This window comes from Microcaecilia unicolor, chromosome 12, assembly GCF_901765095.1.
Source record: "Microcaecilia unicolor chromosome 12, aMicUni1.1, whole genome shotgun sequence".
Taxonomy (NCBI): Eukaryota; Metazoa; Chordata; class Amphibia; order Gymnophiona; family Siphonopidae; genus Microcaecilia; species Microcaecilia unicolor.
The window spans coordinates 44,911,723-44,930,710 of NC_044042.1; positions in this window are offsets into that span (position 1 = coordinate 44,911,723).

Here is an 18,988-nt window from a genome sequence, read left to right on the forward strand (position 1 = left end):
CGGCCAGCTACGTGCAGCATGAACATCCAGTTTTTAAAAAAAATCCAAAGTATGGACAGCCGATATGTAGGCACATAAATGTTCTTTCACAGCATATGAACGTCTAGGTTGTAAAATAATAACCTTATATGGTGTTTAGTCCTGGCTGGTGCATCCTAGAATGTACCTGTCGGGCTCAGCGCTGCCATTTTGAAAGCAGCGGCGCCGAAGGAGGACAGAGGGGCTGTTGCTTCTGACCTCTTGCCCAACCTTTTTTAAGGTACTGAGGAGGGCAGGTGGGGACGGAGGGGGTGTGCGGACCACTGGACCCCAAGGAATTTTGTCGGGGGATGGGAGGTAAGTGTGGGGGTATTGGGGGGGTCTGGGGTCCACCAGACCACAAGGGAATATTGTCAGGGGTGCAGGGTGGGTCAGTGTCAAGTGTAGGGGGTTGGGGGTCCACTGCATCGGAGCTGTCAAATGCATTTGACATCTTGGGCTCGCAAACAGCAAGCAATGCACAATGGGAGATCTGTGCATCTCATTTGCATGCGATCCCCTTTGTGCATCACTCTCTGTTTGCAACTCACTAAAGTTAAGTGAGCCAGCCATATTTTACAGCTGCCTTTGTGTATTGGAGTCTGAGTGGAGTGGAATGGGTAGATGTGAATCAGTTGTTTACGTTTTTCAAAAATACCAGGACCAGGAGGCACGCAATGAAACTACTAAGTAATAAATTTAAAACAAACTGGAGAAAATATTTCTTCACTCAAAGTGTAATTAAACTCTGGAATTTGTTGCTAGAGAATGTGATAAAAGTAGTTAGTTTAGGAGGGTTTAAAGAGGTTTGGATAATTTCCTAAAAGAAAAGTCCATAAGCCATTATTAAGATGGACTTGGGAAAATCCACTGCTTATTTCTAGGATAAGCAGCATAAAATATATTGTACTGTTTCCAGGGCTTTTTATGAGGGGGGTACTTAGCATTGTCTGCTAAAATTGACCCATGGACCCTAAGTTTTAATGAAAGAACTCAGGCTCTACACACCAATGCTGCCATGTCATAGGTTCTGTGACTGGTTGCAGAGGGCCTGTCTATTGTGGGGTGGGTCCCTCAGTGATCACTCCACCCTTGAAGAGTGGCCTAGCATTAGAGTACCGGCACCTTTTTTGCTAGGAAAAAAAACACTGACTGTTTTGGAATCTTGCCAAGTATTTGTAACCTGGATTGGTCACTGTTGGAAACAGGATACTGGGCTTGATGGACTTGTGTCTGTCCCAGTATGGCAACACTGATGTACTTATGTACTTATGTTCTTAACCGTATAGCACTTTTGGGTCAGCTCTGAAACCAGCCAGTGTCCTGTTACTGGTGCTGAATATCAAGTTTCATTTTAATTGCAGTGACCAGTGCTTTACTTAACTGCTGACTTCCATAGGACCGACAATTTTATAGCAGTTCAGCAGGTAGAGAATACGTGCAGGGGCATTTTCGATAGTGCATCTAAGTCGGACTTTGTACATTTTGCGCTAAATGTACCAAATCCAAATAGGAAATATACCCATTTTTGAAAAAAGAAAGATGTTTATCTTTTTTTTTTTTTCAAAAATACCATTTCAAACAAGGTTTTGTGCTCTGTGCCTTTAACTTTTTAGGCCATTTTCTTAAAAAAATAAACAACGCACAAGTGAAAAACATACAAAATCAAGCCATTGGGATGTAGGAAGGGCCAGCATTTTTAGCAGACTGGTCTACCAGATATCCCAGGAGAGCAATGTGGCACCCTAGGGGCCACTGCTGTGGGCTTCATGTAAATGCTCCCAGGTACACTTCTCACCATTGCTCCCTTATCTTGTCTGCTGTCTTCTGAGCCCTCCAAAACCCACTACCCCCAACTGTACACTACTACAAAAGCTCTTATGGGTAAAGGGGGTGCCTATATGTGGGTACATGTGTTTCTGGTGAGTTTTGGAGGGCTCACAGTTTCTACCACAAGTGTACAGGTAAGGAGAGGTATGGGCCTGGGTCCACCTATCTGCAGTGCACTGCACCCACCACTACACTACTCTGAGGACATGCATGCTGCTCTAATGGCCCTGGCTATAACATCTGAGGCTGTCATCGAAGCTGGTGAGTCCTATTATTATTCCTCCCTGAATACCTCCAGTGGTCATTTAGGGCACTTTTTTGTGTCTTATTCGTTACAAAAACAAGTCTAGACCAAAACGTTGAAGTTTTCACCCTAAACGTTTTGATTTTATTTATTTATTTGCAGCATTTGTATCCCGCATTTTCCCACACACAACAGGCTCAATGTGGCTTACAAGTCAATAAGAAATAGGGTCAGATAAGGGAGGGGTATATGAGTAAAATAAGGTACAAAATAATAAAGAATAAAATGGTCCTTTGAAGCAATATAATGTAGAGTCTATTGAGTAGCATCAGTAGGGTAGGCCTTACAAAACAGATAGGTCTTTAAAAAGCGCCTAAAGTCTTGATGATCATGCAGCGTTTTCACACAGTTCGGTAATGCATTCCACATCTGTGTTCCTAAGTAGGAGAAATTAGTTTTGTTCCATTTGTTCTCGAATTCGAATAGGTCTAGGAGGCTAAGTAATTTTGTACAATTTATGCCTCCTTCTCCAACGGGGGGTAAAAAGATTTAGGGTCTCTTTTACAAAGCTGCGGTAAAATGGGCCCTGCGGCAGTGGTACAAGCAGTCTAGAAGTGTAATGTAATGTGTGCGTTGTGGTTTTAGCATACTACAACAGACATTGTCATGCCCTTATTATTTATGTCTTTTTATAGTTTTATCTAATTGGATTTATTAACCTCCTTTATGAAAAGATTCACCTGTTGTTATTATTAAATGTTGCTGTTTTTTTAAATTGATTCTGGATTACCCCTTACCTAGTTAGGAACATTTACGATGAATATGTATGTGAGAGATTTGCATGCCCTTGTCTCTATTTCGTACTAATCTCTCCTTAATATTCGCTGTGAATATCCTGAAAACCAGACTGGCTGGGGGGGGGGGGGGGGGGGGGGGGTGCCAGAACTAACTTGAGAAACAGTGGATAAGGAACAGTTCCCTGTCGTTTGTACAGTGGAAATGGCTCAGCTTAGCTTCACATTCTGCTTATCGAATTGTCATAGACTGACTCTTATGCAATAAGAAATCTCTCTCAGCTCCTATTAACTTAAGGAAGAGTTGAACGTTATGGCAGGTGAGGGTAGGGAACTAGGAGCTAGGTTGCACTTAAATCATCTGAATGACTGTAAATTTAGTGCAGAAACAAATGGCAAAGAGAAAATTAACATCCTCCGCCTGCTCTAGAAGCCCAGAGGTGCAGAATTACCCTCTGAGCACATTTTGTAACCTCGCTGTAGAACAACCCTTCTTGTATAATGAGCTATCAATGCCTTTCATGGGTTCTGCTCTGTTGGTTCATTATATTCATACAGTGGGGGGAAAAAAATTTCAATGCAGTCTGCTATGCATACCTGTCAGTGAACTGCTGGAATAACCTCTCAGGGGAGGTGGTAAGTCTAAAACAGTAACATAATTCAAAAAGTCCTGGGATATGTGAAAATGATCCTTAGTTATGGAGAAGCAAGGGAAAGTTAGAGATTAAGCGGAGGTCTGCAAAATTGCAGGATAAACAAAAAAAGCTGGGTGGTCTTTTGCAGCCACTTTCATTGCTTCTATATATGCAATATTATCAGTAAACATTTATAAGGTATCTGTTGAGCTTTACAAAAACACATGAGAAAGTTCCTCCTCATTGAGGCCTACATTCAAAACAGACAGACATATGGACTTAACAATCACCGGTAAGCATTTGGTGAGACAGTGAAAAGTCAAGCTTGGCCAGTATGTAGAAGTCTGTTGAACACAGAGAATATTTAACCTGCTTGGGTAGAAGTGCAAGAAGTTGAATGTATACAGGGCTGGTGTTAAACTTACTGGAGCCCAGGGCAGAAATTTGGGCGGGATCCCAAAATTCCACCAGCAGGTTATATCTCCTTCAATTCCATACAGGCTTGACATGGGTGTCAAGAGCAATTACCTGGTTTGTGCCCCCCCCCCCCCATGCCAACCTCTACCTAGAAATAGTCTACCTTAGGAAAACAGGATTGATCATACTATACCAGCCATAGTGCAGGAGCACAAATCCAGCAAGGGTCCTGTAACTTACTGTATTCTGTAAGTGTGTGCAAATGGCAGCCCCGACCATGCCCCTCACAAGTGCCTTCCCTTGCATTTATGTGCTGTGCCACTTACTCACGCCTTATAATATAGTGCTTACGTGTTGTGCAGCCACTTACATACATAAGTGTTCACTTTACCCGTGAAAGTGACGTTATTCTGTGCACTTTCATTTTCAAGTGGCACGTAAATATGGCTGCGCTGCCTTATAATGGACATCTACTGTAGATATGCTCCCTGTAACCTGCTGTATCTATCTTTTCTGTGCATGGAGTAAAAGTCACAGAGGTGTGATGATTGTCTGAGGACTGTCACAGCAGCTAAGCAGAATCTACTGCTGCTGAGGAGAGCTGACGGGGAAAGAGAGAGGAGACTGTGGCCTCAGTAGCCAGGAGCGGTGACAGCCATGTACACCATATTCCTAGTGATTTTCTGGCCTCCAGTTTGGTAGATCCTCTTCTTTCAGCAGATGGATGGTGCACCTGGGGGCTGTAGTAGCTGACTAGAAAGCTAAAAGTGCTCCAGTCTATGCATTGCTTGCTTTCTGTTGTACTTGGCAGATTACTGTATGCACACTTGGGAAAGTGATTCTTTGCATCCATGTGATGTTGAAAAAATAAAGCATTCACACCTTCTTTTGTATCTGAAGCCTATTAGGGTGTCTCAAGAGTTGTCTTTGACCTTGTGTGATGCAATTCCTTTTATATTACTCTTTCACACTCCCCACTGCTTTCTCTGCAGTGTGTTTCATTGCAGTATTGCGCTGGGGTCTCAATGCAAAGATATTGTTTTATGGTCCAAGATCATCATTTGATTTTTATACAGCTCTTACTCTCTGCAGCTTTTGCTGTCAAAGTCAATAAGGAAATCCAGTGAATGGTTAATAACTCATAAAGGTGGAACAGATAAAGGAAGTACCTGTCCCACGGAGCTTACCATCTGAGCGGGCCAATAAAGGAAGTGTGCATTAGAGCCGTGCGCTAGTGGCTTAGCGCATGGCTTCTAATGGAAGCATAACATGCAATTTTTGCTCTCCAATGAAGTAACAAATTATGGGCCCCTGGCGGTACTTCCTACCCCCAGTGCACTGTCATATCTGGCGCTACAAAAATACATTTATTTTTGTAGCACCAGTGTATACACGGTGGTAATTGGACAGTGCTGCGAGCTGCCCGGTTACTGCCGGGTTAGCAAGGGAACCCTTACCACCACTTCAATGGGTGGCGGTAAGAGCTCCCCCCCCCAAAAAAAAAATGGCCACACGGCAAGTGCTTTGCTTGCCACACAGCCATTTCCTGCAGAAAAGCAAGACCTACCTTTTACACGCTGTGGTAAAGGGGGGCCTCAGTGTGCATCAAAAACATGAGCCAATGCCAGTGCAGGCCCCCTTTTGCTGCAGCTTGGTAAAAGGGGCCCTATATGCAAATAGGATTTGCAAAACTTGCGTGCTAATCAAGGCAGCCCAGATATATATGCACAAGATTCTGTGCTGAAGACAGCTAGTTCTGTGTACGACTGAGCAAAGAAAAAAAAAGTACTGGTGTACATATATGCAGGAATGCTTTTCTTTGCATAAAATTTTTACAATGCCAATATTTGTGCACAGAATATCATTCCAGAACATGCGTGGATGTATGACTATAGAATATTTTCTCCTCAGACCTGTGCACAGCCGTAGCTGCCCTTAGCATAGAACTCTCACCTTCCCCTTTCTATCTTTTTTTTACCAATGCTCTTCATGGAAGCCATGAAAAAAGTTGAGGGTACAGTTATGCTCACAACAAAATGAAGAAACAGACATTAAATCCTCACAGATGCTACTGCAGAAGAATGAGCTAACCCTTCTACAGCTCCTCAGATGAGGTGTTAAACATTCTGCGTTGTGCACAGCCTTACAGTCTTCTGCACATTTCTCTGCATCTAAACAGAATATCTAATAGTCTCATTACCGTTCATTTTAATATAGTATGTGCTGATGTCTAACACATGGTTAGACAGACACACTGTGTACAGAGCAAGAGGCTTTGCACCAATTTTTAAAGACAAACTGCCTGATATTCAGTGCTATTTAACCAGCCAGAAATGGCTCCTGGCTGGTTAAATAGCCTAAAGCTGGCTAAGCGCTAATATTCAGCATGAGATGGCCAGCTATCTTGGCTGAATGTTAGTGCTGGTCACCGGCTATGTCATTCCGATATTCCTTGGCTGACCAGCTATGTTTAGCGGCCAGATGAATCCACATAAGTAGCAGGTCTATCTTTGGCCGCTATAACTTAGCTAGTCAACTGGTTTTTATTTATTTATTTAACACATTTATATCCCACATTTTCCCACTTAGTTGCAGGCTCAATGTGGCTTACACAATACTGTTATGTTCAGACCACCCCAAAAACATGGAAATTCAATGCCAGTCACCAGATACAGGCCAGCATTGAATTTCCGGGTTTGCCACCAACTGCGGCAGGCAGCCCGGCTAACTCCCGCGGTCTGAATATCAGCCCCAAAGTATGTGCATATTTTCACAGTGAACCTTTTCACGGATATTTGCATCTGCTTTTTCGTGTGAATGGGGTTTTCTGGAAAAATTGAGTGCCTAGGATTAAAAATCTGGTCTACACCTGTTGTCTTTCAATTGTACTCAAAACGCATCCCAGTAATACCGCCCAAATGTTGCTAAAACTATGCGCAGTTCTGCTTATATGTATTTTTACTGCAGTGGTTCCCATAGTCCTGGAGGTACCATAGCCATATACAGAATCTCCTCCTTTACGCAGAATACTGTCAGTTTCACAGGTAAGTATACACGTAAGTGCATATGTAACAGCAAAACACGTAAGCACTCTACCGTAAGCAGTGGTTCCCAAGCGTAGTCCTGGAGGCACCATAGCCAGTCAGATTTTCAGGATACCCACAATGAATATTCATGAGATAGATTTACATGCAGTGGAGGCAGTATATGCAAATCTCTCTCATGAATATTCATTGTGGGTATCCTGAAAATCTGACTGGCTATGGTGCCTCCAGGACTACGCTTGGGAACCACTGCTTAGGGTAGAGTGCTTACGTGTTTTGCTGTTACATATGCACTTATGTGTATACTTACCTGTGAAACTGCCAGTATTCTGTGTAAAGGAGGAGATTATGTATATGGTGCGTACAGGGCCGGTCTTAGCAAGTGTGAGGCCCTGTTCAGACCAATTTGGTGGGGCCCTGCCCTAGCCCCGCGCTGCCCTAGCTCCACCCCATTGATAAGCAAAAATAATATAGATATATGCAAAAAAATAAAAATGAAATGAAAAGATATACAATAAAATAAAGTGATGTGTAAAATATAATGTACAATATAAAAACATATAGACCACCAAGGTATTAAAATTGTTTAAAAATATATACCACAACTCTCTGACTCAAGAAGACTCCGACTCTGTCACTCTGTCTCTGACTGGCTGTGGCGGGAAGCTCAAACTGGAACTGGAACTCTCTCAACTCTCTCTGCCAATCTCGCGCGGCCTGCCCTTGAAGAAGGAAGTTGTCGCGGGGGTGGGCCGCATCATCAGTGGCAGACCAGGACTGTCTGTCACTCAGGAGGACCGAGCAGGATGGATCTACTGCTCTGCTACAGACAGTCTGTGGCACTCACGCAAGCAGCACATGTTGTGACCATCACGCCACGCGGCCCGGGGGCTCAAAGGTGCAGGCTCAGGAGGAGAGGTACGGTCCAGAGAGGTGACTAGGCGAGCAGGGCCAGGGAGCGCTGCATCCTAGCTGCTGCAAGTCTCTGGCAGGCAGCCGGCTCACACGCAGCAGAGCAGTCTGTCTGGGTTGCGGGTAGATGGCAGCGAACTGTGAGCGCCGGTGCGGGAGCGGGATGGAGTGGAGGAGGCAGAGTTGAGGTGCGCTGCGCGGGGCCCCCTTAAGCGTGAGGCCCTATGTGGTCGCCTCGACCTAAGACCGGCCCTGGGCGCCTAAAAAATCAGTGCTGAAATCAGTGGCAGCTACATGTATTCTATAATCGGCACCTAGATTAAGGTGCCGATTATAGAATACGCTTAGTTGATATTTCAGTGCCTAAATCTGCGCACATCCATTTACACCAGCTAAAACATGGCGTAAATCCTGGCACGTAGATTTAGGAGCACTGGGCTATATTCTATAACCAGGCACCTAAGTTTAGGAATGCCCACAAAATGCCCATTTCCCCTATCTATAACCATACCCCTTTTTGCTCGCGCATGCTAGAAGTTCGGCGCACATCATTATAGAATACGCTTAGTGAGTTGTGTGCCTAAATTCTAACCAGTGCCAATTAGTGCTCATTATTTCTTGTTAAGTGCTGATTTCAGTGCTCATTAGCTTGTTAAGCCAATTAAGTTACGCACGGTGTTATAGAATCTGCACCAATTTCGGCACCTAAATCTAAGTGCATTATATAGAATCCAGGGGGAAACCTTTTTTCTGCATCACACGCTCACAAAATTGTGTACAGACATCATGCTAACCCTGCATCAGCATCTTTTTTGCTGTATTGGCCCCTGAATTCTTATTTCACCACAGTTACATTGTGATAAACAGCAGACTTCGGGAGGACAGTTTTCAAGCCGCTGCTGCAGGTAAATGATTTACTTGCATAAATGGACTGTCTGAAAATTATCCTCCTCTAATGCAGTTGGAAGCAAGGGTATTCCTAAGTGGAAGAGAAAATAATGTGCACTGATTGAATTTTCAGTTCTGCATGTGTTATTTTCCATGGGAAATTCTCCTGCAACAAGTTTCATTCGTTTCATTAATTTATTGGACTTTATTAGTGGCCTTTTATGATGAGATTTACACAAGGCAGAGTACAACAGTTGACATAAAAAACCTTACACTAAATTCATTGAGTAACAATAATGAAATGACCAAAGGGAAGCTAAAAAATACAGTTAAAAATGCAAGATTATAGATATGCAAATTAAATCCTAGTAATAGCAATGACATGGTGTAGTATCATAAATATACACATTTGAACAGCATAGAACATTCATTGAATAGCAAGATGATAAGCATCAGCAGAACACACACGATATATCATAACAAGCAGCATAGAAGAACATAACCGACAGCACAGAATAACGCTGAGTGCCCGGATCCACGCCCAAATGTGGGCATGAGGATTTATGCCAACTGAACCCTGATGTACATCCCTGTGCCTAAATTAGTTGTGGTTTTCCTAGATTCTATAATAGGGCACACATCTTTAGTGAACGCCCCTCACCCACCCATGCTCCTCACGTGGCCACACCCTTTTCACTTGTGCACCAAAACTTTTATGTGCACAGCTTTATAGAATACCGCCTAGGAAGATGTGCATGGACATACAAATTGTTACTAATTAGTGCCAATAACTGGCGCTGATTGGCTCGTTATTCAATTAAATTGTGCATGCGAATTGGGCACGTGCCCAAATTTGCATTTGCAATTTTGAGTGCCATTTATAGAATTTGGGGGATAATGTTTAGAATAATGCAGTGGTTCCCAAACCTGGTCCTGCAGGCACCCCAACCAATCAGGTTTTCAAGATACCTACAATGAATATTCATGAGAGAGATTTGCTTGCAATGGAGACAGTACATGCAAATCTCTCTCATGAATATTCACTGTGGGTATCCTGAAAACCTGACTGGCTGGGGTGCCTCCAGGACCAGGTTTGTGAACCACTGGAATAATGGCATATTCACAATCCCCCTGATTCTATAAACAGTGCCCAAAGATAGGTGCAGTTATATGGCTCAATTGGTGTTTAATTGATGATAACGAGCAATAATTGGCTTTAACTAGCACTAATTGGGGTCTAATAAGGAGTCATGAGTGTAACTGATCTACGCCCCTGTTCTATAACCGGCATGCCTAACTTCTAATCTTATAATGAAACTTGTTATTGCAACATCTTTTACCAGGTAATAAGATCAAAAGACCTACAGCACCTTCAGATAGTCCAAAATACAGCCATTACATTGCTCACTGGTCATAGAAAATATGACCATGTCACACTCCTTCTAAAGGAGGCCCATTGGTTACCTGTGTCCCATCGTATTACATTCAAACTCCTCCTGGTGCTTAAAATCTGTGCATCTGGACAGCCTCTATTTCTCTCTCAACTTCTTACATCCTACTGTCCAGTGAGGACACGGTTTCAATAGAACAGGCTTACAGTTCCCTCATTCTGCCAAATTGTACATGACTCAGTTCCATCTTTTCCGTCCAAGGTTGTACATTTTGGAATGCTTTATCGAATGACTTAAGACTCCATTTTTCCCTCCAAGTTTTCAAGGCAAACTTAAAAAAACCTACCTCTTTACTGATGTCTACTCATAAGTTGGCTTCCACGAGGTGGGCCTGGATTGTGCAGCTACCCTTATGTGCTCCCCTCCCCTCTTTCCTATTGCCATTTTAGATCTCCCCTTTCCCTTGCTTTTTCTTTGCAGAAGCATTTACACTGGCCTTTGGCTGGCATACATGCTCATGCCTAAAGTTAGGTGTGAGAATGCGGACTTGAGCTAGTATTCTACAATGGCAGCTCCACACAGAGAACAGTGAAATTCTTGTCGAATCTGTGACCCTCAAATTAATTCACAACTTTTTTTTTTTTTAAGATGGCACCATTCTTACGAAGTCAATCATGAATTGATGAAACCCTGATAAAAGTTTGAACAAAATTTGAGGGCTTCTGCAGGATGGGTTAGGGGCTGAAATCCACATAGCTATACCGCCTCTGTGAAAACCACCTCAAGTCTTAATAGAGAATTCTCTGCATTTAACATATCAAGAACACTACTTGCTATCCCATGACTCTCCAATTTCTTCTGGAGTCTTTCATGAGGTACTTTGTCAAATGCCGTTTGAAAATCCAGATACACAATATTGACCACCTCACCTTTATCTACATGTTTGTTCACCCTTCAAAGGAATGTAATAGACGGATCCATGTTAGCTTTGTCTCATTAATCCATGCTTTTGGATATGCTCTGTAATTTTGTTCTTTATAAAAGTCTCTACCATTTTGCCCAGCACCGACATCGGGCAAATAGGCGTTACATTAGCCACCCTCCAATCTTCCGGTACCATGCTTGATTTTAAAGATAAATTACATATTACTAACAATAGTTCTGCAAGATTCTATCAGTACTCTGGGATGAATACCATCTGGTCCAGGTGATTTGCTACTCTTCAATTTGTCAAATTGCGCCATATTACTACTACTACTACTACTATTTAGCATTTCTATAGCGCTACAAGGCATACGCAGCGCTGCACAAACATAGAAGAAAGGCAGTCCCTGCTCAAAGAGCTTACAATCTAATAGACAAAAAATAAATAAAGTAAGCAAATCAAATCAATTAATGTGAACGGGAAGGAAGAGAGGAGGGTAGGTGGAGGCGAGTGGTTACAAGTGGTTACGAGTCAAAAGCAATGTTAAAGAGGTGGGCTTTCAGTCTAGATTTAAAGGTGGCCAAGGATGGGGCAAGACATAGGGGCTCAGGAAGTTTATTCCAGGCGTAGGGTGCAGCGAGACAGAAGGCGCGAAGTCTGGAGTTGGCAGTAGTGGAGAGGGAACAGATAAGAAGGATTTATCCATGGAGCGGAGTGCACGGGAAGGGGTGTAGGGAAGGACGAGTGTGGAGAGATACTGGGGAGCAGCAGAGTGAATACATTTATAGGTTAGTAGAAGAAGTTTGAACAGGATGCGAAAACGGATAGGGAGCCAGTGAAGGGTCTTGAGGAGAGGGGTAGTATGAGTAAAGCAACCCTGGCGGAAGATGAGACGGGCAGCAGAGTTTTGAACCGACTGGAGAAGGGAGAGGTGACTAAGTGGGAGGCCAGCAAGAAGCAGATTGCAGTAGTCTAAACGAGAGGTGACAAGGGTGTGGATGAGGGTTTTGGTAGAGTGCTCGGAAAGAAAGGGGCGGATTTTACGGATGTTGTAAAGAAAGAAACGACAGATCTTGGCGGTCTGCTGGATATGAGCAGAGAAGGAGAGAGAAGAGTCAAAGATGACCCCAAGGTTTCGAGCTGAGGAGACAGGGAGAATGAGAGAGCCATCAACAGAAATAGAAAACGGGGGGAGCGGGGAGGTGGGTTTGGGGGGGAAAATGAGAAGCTCGGTTTTGGTCATATTTAATTTCAGGTGGCGTTGAGACATCCAGGCAGCAATGTCAGACAAGCACGCTGAAACTTTGGTTTGGATGCAAGGTGAGATATCAGGGGTAGAAAGGTAGATTTGGGAGTCATCAGCATAGAGATGGTAGGAAAAGCCATGGGATGAGATTAATGAACCAAGGGAAGAAGTGTAGATAGAAAAGAGGAGGGGACCAAGAACAGAACCCTGAGGTACGCCGACAGGCAGAGGGATAGAAGTAGAAGAGGATCCACCAGAGTGAACACTAAAGGTGCGGAGGGAGAGGTAGGAAGAGAACCAGGAAAGGACAGAGCCCTGGAATCTAAGTGAGGACAGGGTATCGAGAAGTATGCTGTGATCGACAGTGTCAAAAGCAGCGGAAAGATCAAGAAGAATGAGGATGGAATATTGACCTCTGGATTTAGCCAGTAATAGGTCATTGGAGACTTTAGTAAGCGCAGTTTCGGTTGAGTGGAGAGGGCGAAAACCAGATTGTAATGGGTCAAGAATAGCACGTGAGGAGAGGAAATCAAGGCAGCGGCGGTGAACAGCACGCTCAAGTAATTTGAAGAGAAAAGGAAGGAGGGAGATGGGTCGGTAATTAGAGGGACAAGTAGGGTCAAGTGAAGGCTTCTTAAGGAGAGGTGTGACCACAGCATGTTTAAAGGCAGCAGGGACAGTCGCAGTGGAAAGTGAGAGGTTGAGAATGTGACAGATAAAAGGAATAAGAGTAGGAGAGATGGCATTAAGAAGGTGGGTGGGAATGGGATCAGAGGAACAGGTGGTACATTTTGAGGAAGAAAGGAGAAGTGTAGTTTCCTCAATAGTAACTTCAGGAAAGGAGGAAAGGGAATGAGGGGAAGGAGAGAGAGGGGAACGGACTAGTGGAGGGAGAGCTGGTGAAGTAGAGAAAGCAAGGTTTATCTTTTGAACCTTGTTGTGAAAGAATTCAGCAAGGGTCTGAGGAGATAATGAAGGGGGAGTTGGGGGAGGAGGCACCTTGAGGAGAGAGTTCAATGTGGTGAAGAGAAGTCGAGGATTAGAGCCAAGAGAGTTGGTCAGTTGGATATAATAATCCTGTTTGGCACGTAAAAGAGCAGATTGGAAGGAGGTCAGCATGAACTTAAAGTGTAAGAAATCAGCAAGGGCCCGAGATTTCCGCCAGAGGCGTTCGGCGGAGCGGGTACAGGAACGTAGGTAGCGGATATTAGAAGTCAGCCAAGGTTGGGGTTTTGTACGCCTTACAGGGCGGGTCATCAAAGGTGCAAGAGTGTCTAAGGCAGAGGATAGAGTATTGTTGTAAGAAGAAACAGCCTCGTTGACAGATGTGGATGGAGCCACAGTAGAGAGGAGGTTTGAAACATGGGAGGATAGAGATGAAGGGTCAATATCGAGAAGATTCCTAGATAAATTAGATAGGATAGGACGGGACTGGGAGGGAGGAGATTTAAGTGTGAAAGTTATAAGATGGTGATCAGAGGAGGGATGATCAGAGGCAAGGAAACTAGAAGGTGAACAGTTGGAGGAGAAGATGAGATCAAGACAGTGACCATTTTGATGAGTGGGGGAGGTGGAGCAGAGTTGGAGATTAAAGGACGACATTAAAGCGAGTAACTTGGAAATATAAGAGTTGGAAGGATCATTAGCAGGAATATTAAAGTCACCAAGGATGAGAGAGGGGGAGGAAGGATCATGGAAGAAGGCAAGCCAGGCGTCAAAGTCACTGAGAAAGGATGAAACGGACTTATCAGGGGGACGATAAATGACTGCTATTCAAAGAGGCAGAGGAGAGAAAAGGCGGATAGAGTGGACTTCAAAGGAGGAAAAACAGTGAGATTGGGGTGGAAGAAGGGGTTGAAATCTGGAGGAGGGAGAGAGAAGTAGTCCAACACCGCCCCCACGGCCAGCAGGGCGAGGAGTATGTGAAAATAGATAACCGCCATGGCACAGGGCTGCGACTGAAGCAGAGTCATCAGGGCAGAGCCAGGTTTCTGTTATGGCGAGCAGATGGAGGTGACGCGAGATAAAGAGGTCCTGGATATAGGGGAGTTTGTTACAGATAGAGCGGGCATTCCATAGGGCGCAAGAGAAGGGCAGAGAAGAGGAAGGGAGTAGAGGAATAGAGATGAGGTTAGAGAGGTCACGGTGAGATCTGTAGAGTTTGGATAATAGTTGGTGAGGAGGGCCAGGATTGGGATTGATGTCACCAGCTGAGAGTAAGAGGAGGAGTAAAAGAGAGCGGAGGAGAGTAGGAGAGGTGTGGCCACGAAGGCGTCGAAGGCGAGAGGTATTTAGGTGGAATGGGGAAGGCAAAATGGAAGGAAGAAAGAGACGGAGATTAAAAGCCAAGAGGGAGGAAGAGGGTAGGAGAGAAGGTGAGGTGATGAGATATAGAGATTTCATTCAGTTTCTCTGACTCATCAGCTTTGAATACCACTTCTGTCACTGTTATCTCTCTGAAATCTTCCTCGGTGAAGACCAAAGCAAAGAAATTAATTTAATCTCTCTGCTATGGTTTTGTCTTCCCTGAAAGCCCCCTTTACCCCTTGGTCACCTAGTGGTACAACCAATTCTTTTGCCGGCTTCTTACTTTTAATATACCTAAAAAAAATTTACTATATGTTTTTGCCTGCAACGCAATCTTTTTTTCTAAATCCCTCTTTGCCTTCCTTATCAGTGCTTTGCATTTGACTTGCCATTCCTTAGCTGTTTCTTATTATTTTCAGTTGGATCCTTCTTCCATTTTCTGAAGGATTTTTCTTTTAGCTCTAGCTCTAATAGCTTCCTTCACCTCACTTTTTAACCATGCTGGCTGTCGTTTGGTCTTTCCTTCCTCCTTTTTTAGTACATGGAATATATTTGATCTGGGCTTCCAGGATGATATTTTTGAACAGCATTCAAGGCTTTTGACCTCTGCAGCTGCTCCTCTAAGTCTTTTTTTTCACCGTTCTTCTCATTTTGTTGTGGAGGGGCATAATCGAACGGGGCACCCAAGTTTTCATGAGGGCGTCCTCGCAGGACGGCCTCGTAAAGGGGCGGGGCAACCCATATTATCGAAATAAGATGGGCATCCATCTTTTGTTTCGATAATATGGTCGGGGATGCCCAAATCATTAAATTTAGGTCGACCTTAGAGATGGTCATCCTTAGGTCATTTTTGAGATGGTCGGCCTCGGTTTTTGGCGATAATGGAAACCGAGGACACCCATCTCAAAAATGACCAAATCCAAGCCATTTGGTCATGGGAGGAGCCAGCATTCATAGTGCACTGGTCCCTCTGAGATGCCAGGACACCAACTGGGCACCCTAGGGGGCACTGCAGTGGACTTCAGAAAAAGGTCTCAGGTGCATAGCTCCCTTACCTTGGGTGCTGAGCCCCCCAAAACCCACCACTACCATAGCCCTTAGGGATGAACAGGGGCACCTACATGTGGGTTTCTGGTGGGTTTTGGAGGGCTCACATTTACCACCACAAGTGTAACAGGTAGGGGGGTGTGGGCCTGGGTCCACCTGCCTGAAGTACACTGCACCCACTACAACTACTCCAGGTACCTGCATACTGCTGCGATGGACCTGAGTATGGCATTTGAGGCTGGCATAGAGGCTTAGTGTTTTAAAGATTTTTTTTGAGGATGGGAGGGGGTTAGTGACCACTGGGGGGTTAGTGACCACTGGGAGAGTAAGGGGAGGTTATCCCTGATTCCCTCCGGTGGTCGTCTGGTCAGTTTGGGCACCTTTTTCATGCTTGGTCATGAAAAAAAATGGACCAAGTAAAGTTGGCCAAGTGTTCATCAGGGACGCCCTTCTTTTTTCCCCATTATCGGCCAAGGATGCCCATCTCCTAAGCACGCCCCAGTCCTGCCTTCGCTACACTGCCGACACGCCCCAATAAACTTTGGTCATCCCCGCGACGGAAAGCAGTTGAGGGTGCCCAAAATCGACTTTCGATTATGCCGATTTGGGTGACCTTGCGAGAAGGACACCCATCTCCCAATTTGTGTCGGAAGATGGGTGCCCTTCTTTTTCGAAAATTCACCTGTCTCCTTTTTGAAAGTTAAATGCTAAGGTATTGGATTTCCTGTGTGTAGTTACTCCAAAGTTGATATCAAATCTGATCATATTATGATCACCGTTATCAAGCGGCCCCAGCACCAGATCATGTGCTCCACTAAGGACTAAGTCTAGAATTTTTCTTCCTCTTGTTGACTCCTGTACCAACTGCTTCATAAAGCAGTCCTTGATTTCATCAAGGAATTTTACCTCCCTCGCATGCCCTGATGTTACATGTACCCAGTCAATATCAGGGTAATTGAAATCACCCATTATTATTGTGTTCCCCAGTTTGTTAATTTCTGATAACATTTCTACATCTGTCTGTTCATCCTAACCAGGTGGACGGTAGTACACTCCTATCACTATCCTTTTCCTTTTTACACATGGATTTTCAGTCCATATGGATTCCAAGATGTGTTTTGTTTCCTGCAGAATTTTCTATCTGATTCCCCATCTCTCAAAAAGATTAGTTTGCATTACCTTTTCAAATATTTAAATGAATGTCTGTATCATATCCCCCATCCCTCCTTTCCTCTAGGGTATATATTTTGAGGTCTTCAAGACCTTTCCTCCATCCTCCTCTATTTCTCAGAATGAAGCAGTGTCTGGGTAGCTCTTTTCTTTTTCATGGGATATCAGGTACCTGAGATATCTGGGCGCTACACCCTTAACATGAGGTTAGTGCACAAGAACAGTCTACTTAAAAGTGCGTTAAATGGTATTTTGCTTGTTTTCACACAGTAAACCCAGTGTTACTTATTTTATAAGAATATTTTTCAAAGAGGGCATGCCTATGGGCAGAGAGTGGGCATTCCTGCATTATCTAGCTAGCGTGTTATGATTAGTACGCGCTAACTGAATATCGCAGGTACACTTAGTACCTCCTAAATAGGAATCAGTAAGCACACAAACATTAATGCTATGCAGGTGTCTCACGCAAATGACATTAGTGCATGACCTGAAATTTTTAAAATTGTCCTAAGAAAGTGCTGCATTAAATCTGGGCTTAGCATATCAGAAAGTCCAGCATTAAAATGCATAAAGCCCAGATTTTACCATACATTAGTAAAAGAGTCCCTAGGTTAGCTAAATTCCTTTCCCTCCTATTCTTCCTCCTTCACAGGTTTCAGTTCCAGCCTAGAAGACAAAACCATGTACTCACTCAGTGTGGGAATAATCTCTACTTCAGATATTAAACTAGGAACAGAAAGACCAAGGGCACCATCACAGAAGCAGAATGCAGCACCACTTAGTGTAGCCTAAAGAGATCATAAACCACCCTCTTCAAGCTCTATTCTAACATTCACTATATAAACCCAACTGTGGCAAATGTTTTGACCTTAGTTGAGCTAAGATTATATGGGTCAAGAAATTGCGAACAAAAGTAAGTAGTTCTCTCTGTATGTGGTGGTCCTGTCCAGTGTTGCAAAAGTTCTGAGAGTAAACTGAGATTAAGTAAATTACCTCCAAAGAGTTTCCATTAATTCCAGACATATTTTCACTGGGGCTGCCAGTAAAGCGAGTTTACTCATTGTAAAATGAATTAATCATATGTTTGCTAATGTCTGGTAGAATTTCAGTGGCAGCTAAGTGGAGGTTTGAATGATTTGGATCAATAGAGTATGGGCTATTATTTCAATAGAAAAAAAGAGAAAAACTACACTTAATAGACAATATCTTGGTCATAGATTTCTTGAGATTAAGTAACCCATGCTTTAAAAATGTAGTAATGTCCAGGAAATGAATGGGGGGGGGGGGGTGGGCAGACTAAATCGGTCACATTCAGTTTTCTGACTGAAGAAACATAGAGGCCCACTTACTAAACCTCGGTAGGCCTGTCATGGGCCTACCATGCAATAAAAGAGCACTACCCCGGGACGTGCCGAGGTGTCCCAAAATGTAAGCCGCATTGAGCCTGCCATGAGTGGGAAAGCACGGGGTACAAATGTAACAAAAAAAAAGGTAGTGTTTTGCTTAGCACATGCTAATCCCACACAGGAAAATATTTTTTATTTTCCAGCACAGGAGGTGTGTCAAGGGGCAGAGAGTAGGCATGTCTGCATAAATCAAGTAGCACGGGCATATTACCACATTGCTTCCCGATTAGTGCAGGAATAGCCTGGGAGTCCTAAATAGGTGGTGGTAATGGCCATGCACTAATGGGGAAATTAACGCATGGTCATTAAAAAAAAAAAAAAAAAAAAGCAGACCATGGCCATTTTTCAGCTGTGTTAGAAAGTGGCTGGATTAAAACCTATGTGCTACTTGCAGCACCAACCATTTTATTTATTTATTGGTTCTTGTATCCCACATTATCCAAAAACAATTTCAGTTCAATCTGGCTATTGCATTACATTCTAGTATGCTTTAGTAAAAGGACCCCATAGTATGGGTTTGGATGACTGCAGGATGAATCACGCTGACAAGATCGTAGGAAACATTTGCAATTGTACATCCTCTTATGTTCAGTCAAATATACCATTGTAGGAAAACTTGTATGTAAATCAGTATGCTGACATACTTTGCTGTCTTCTCCTGTTACAATTTTTGAGAAGTTCAATGAAAATTTTATTACAAACGATTATAATTCA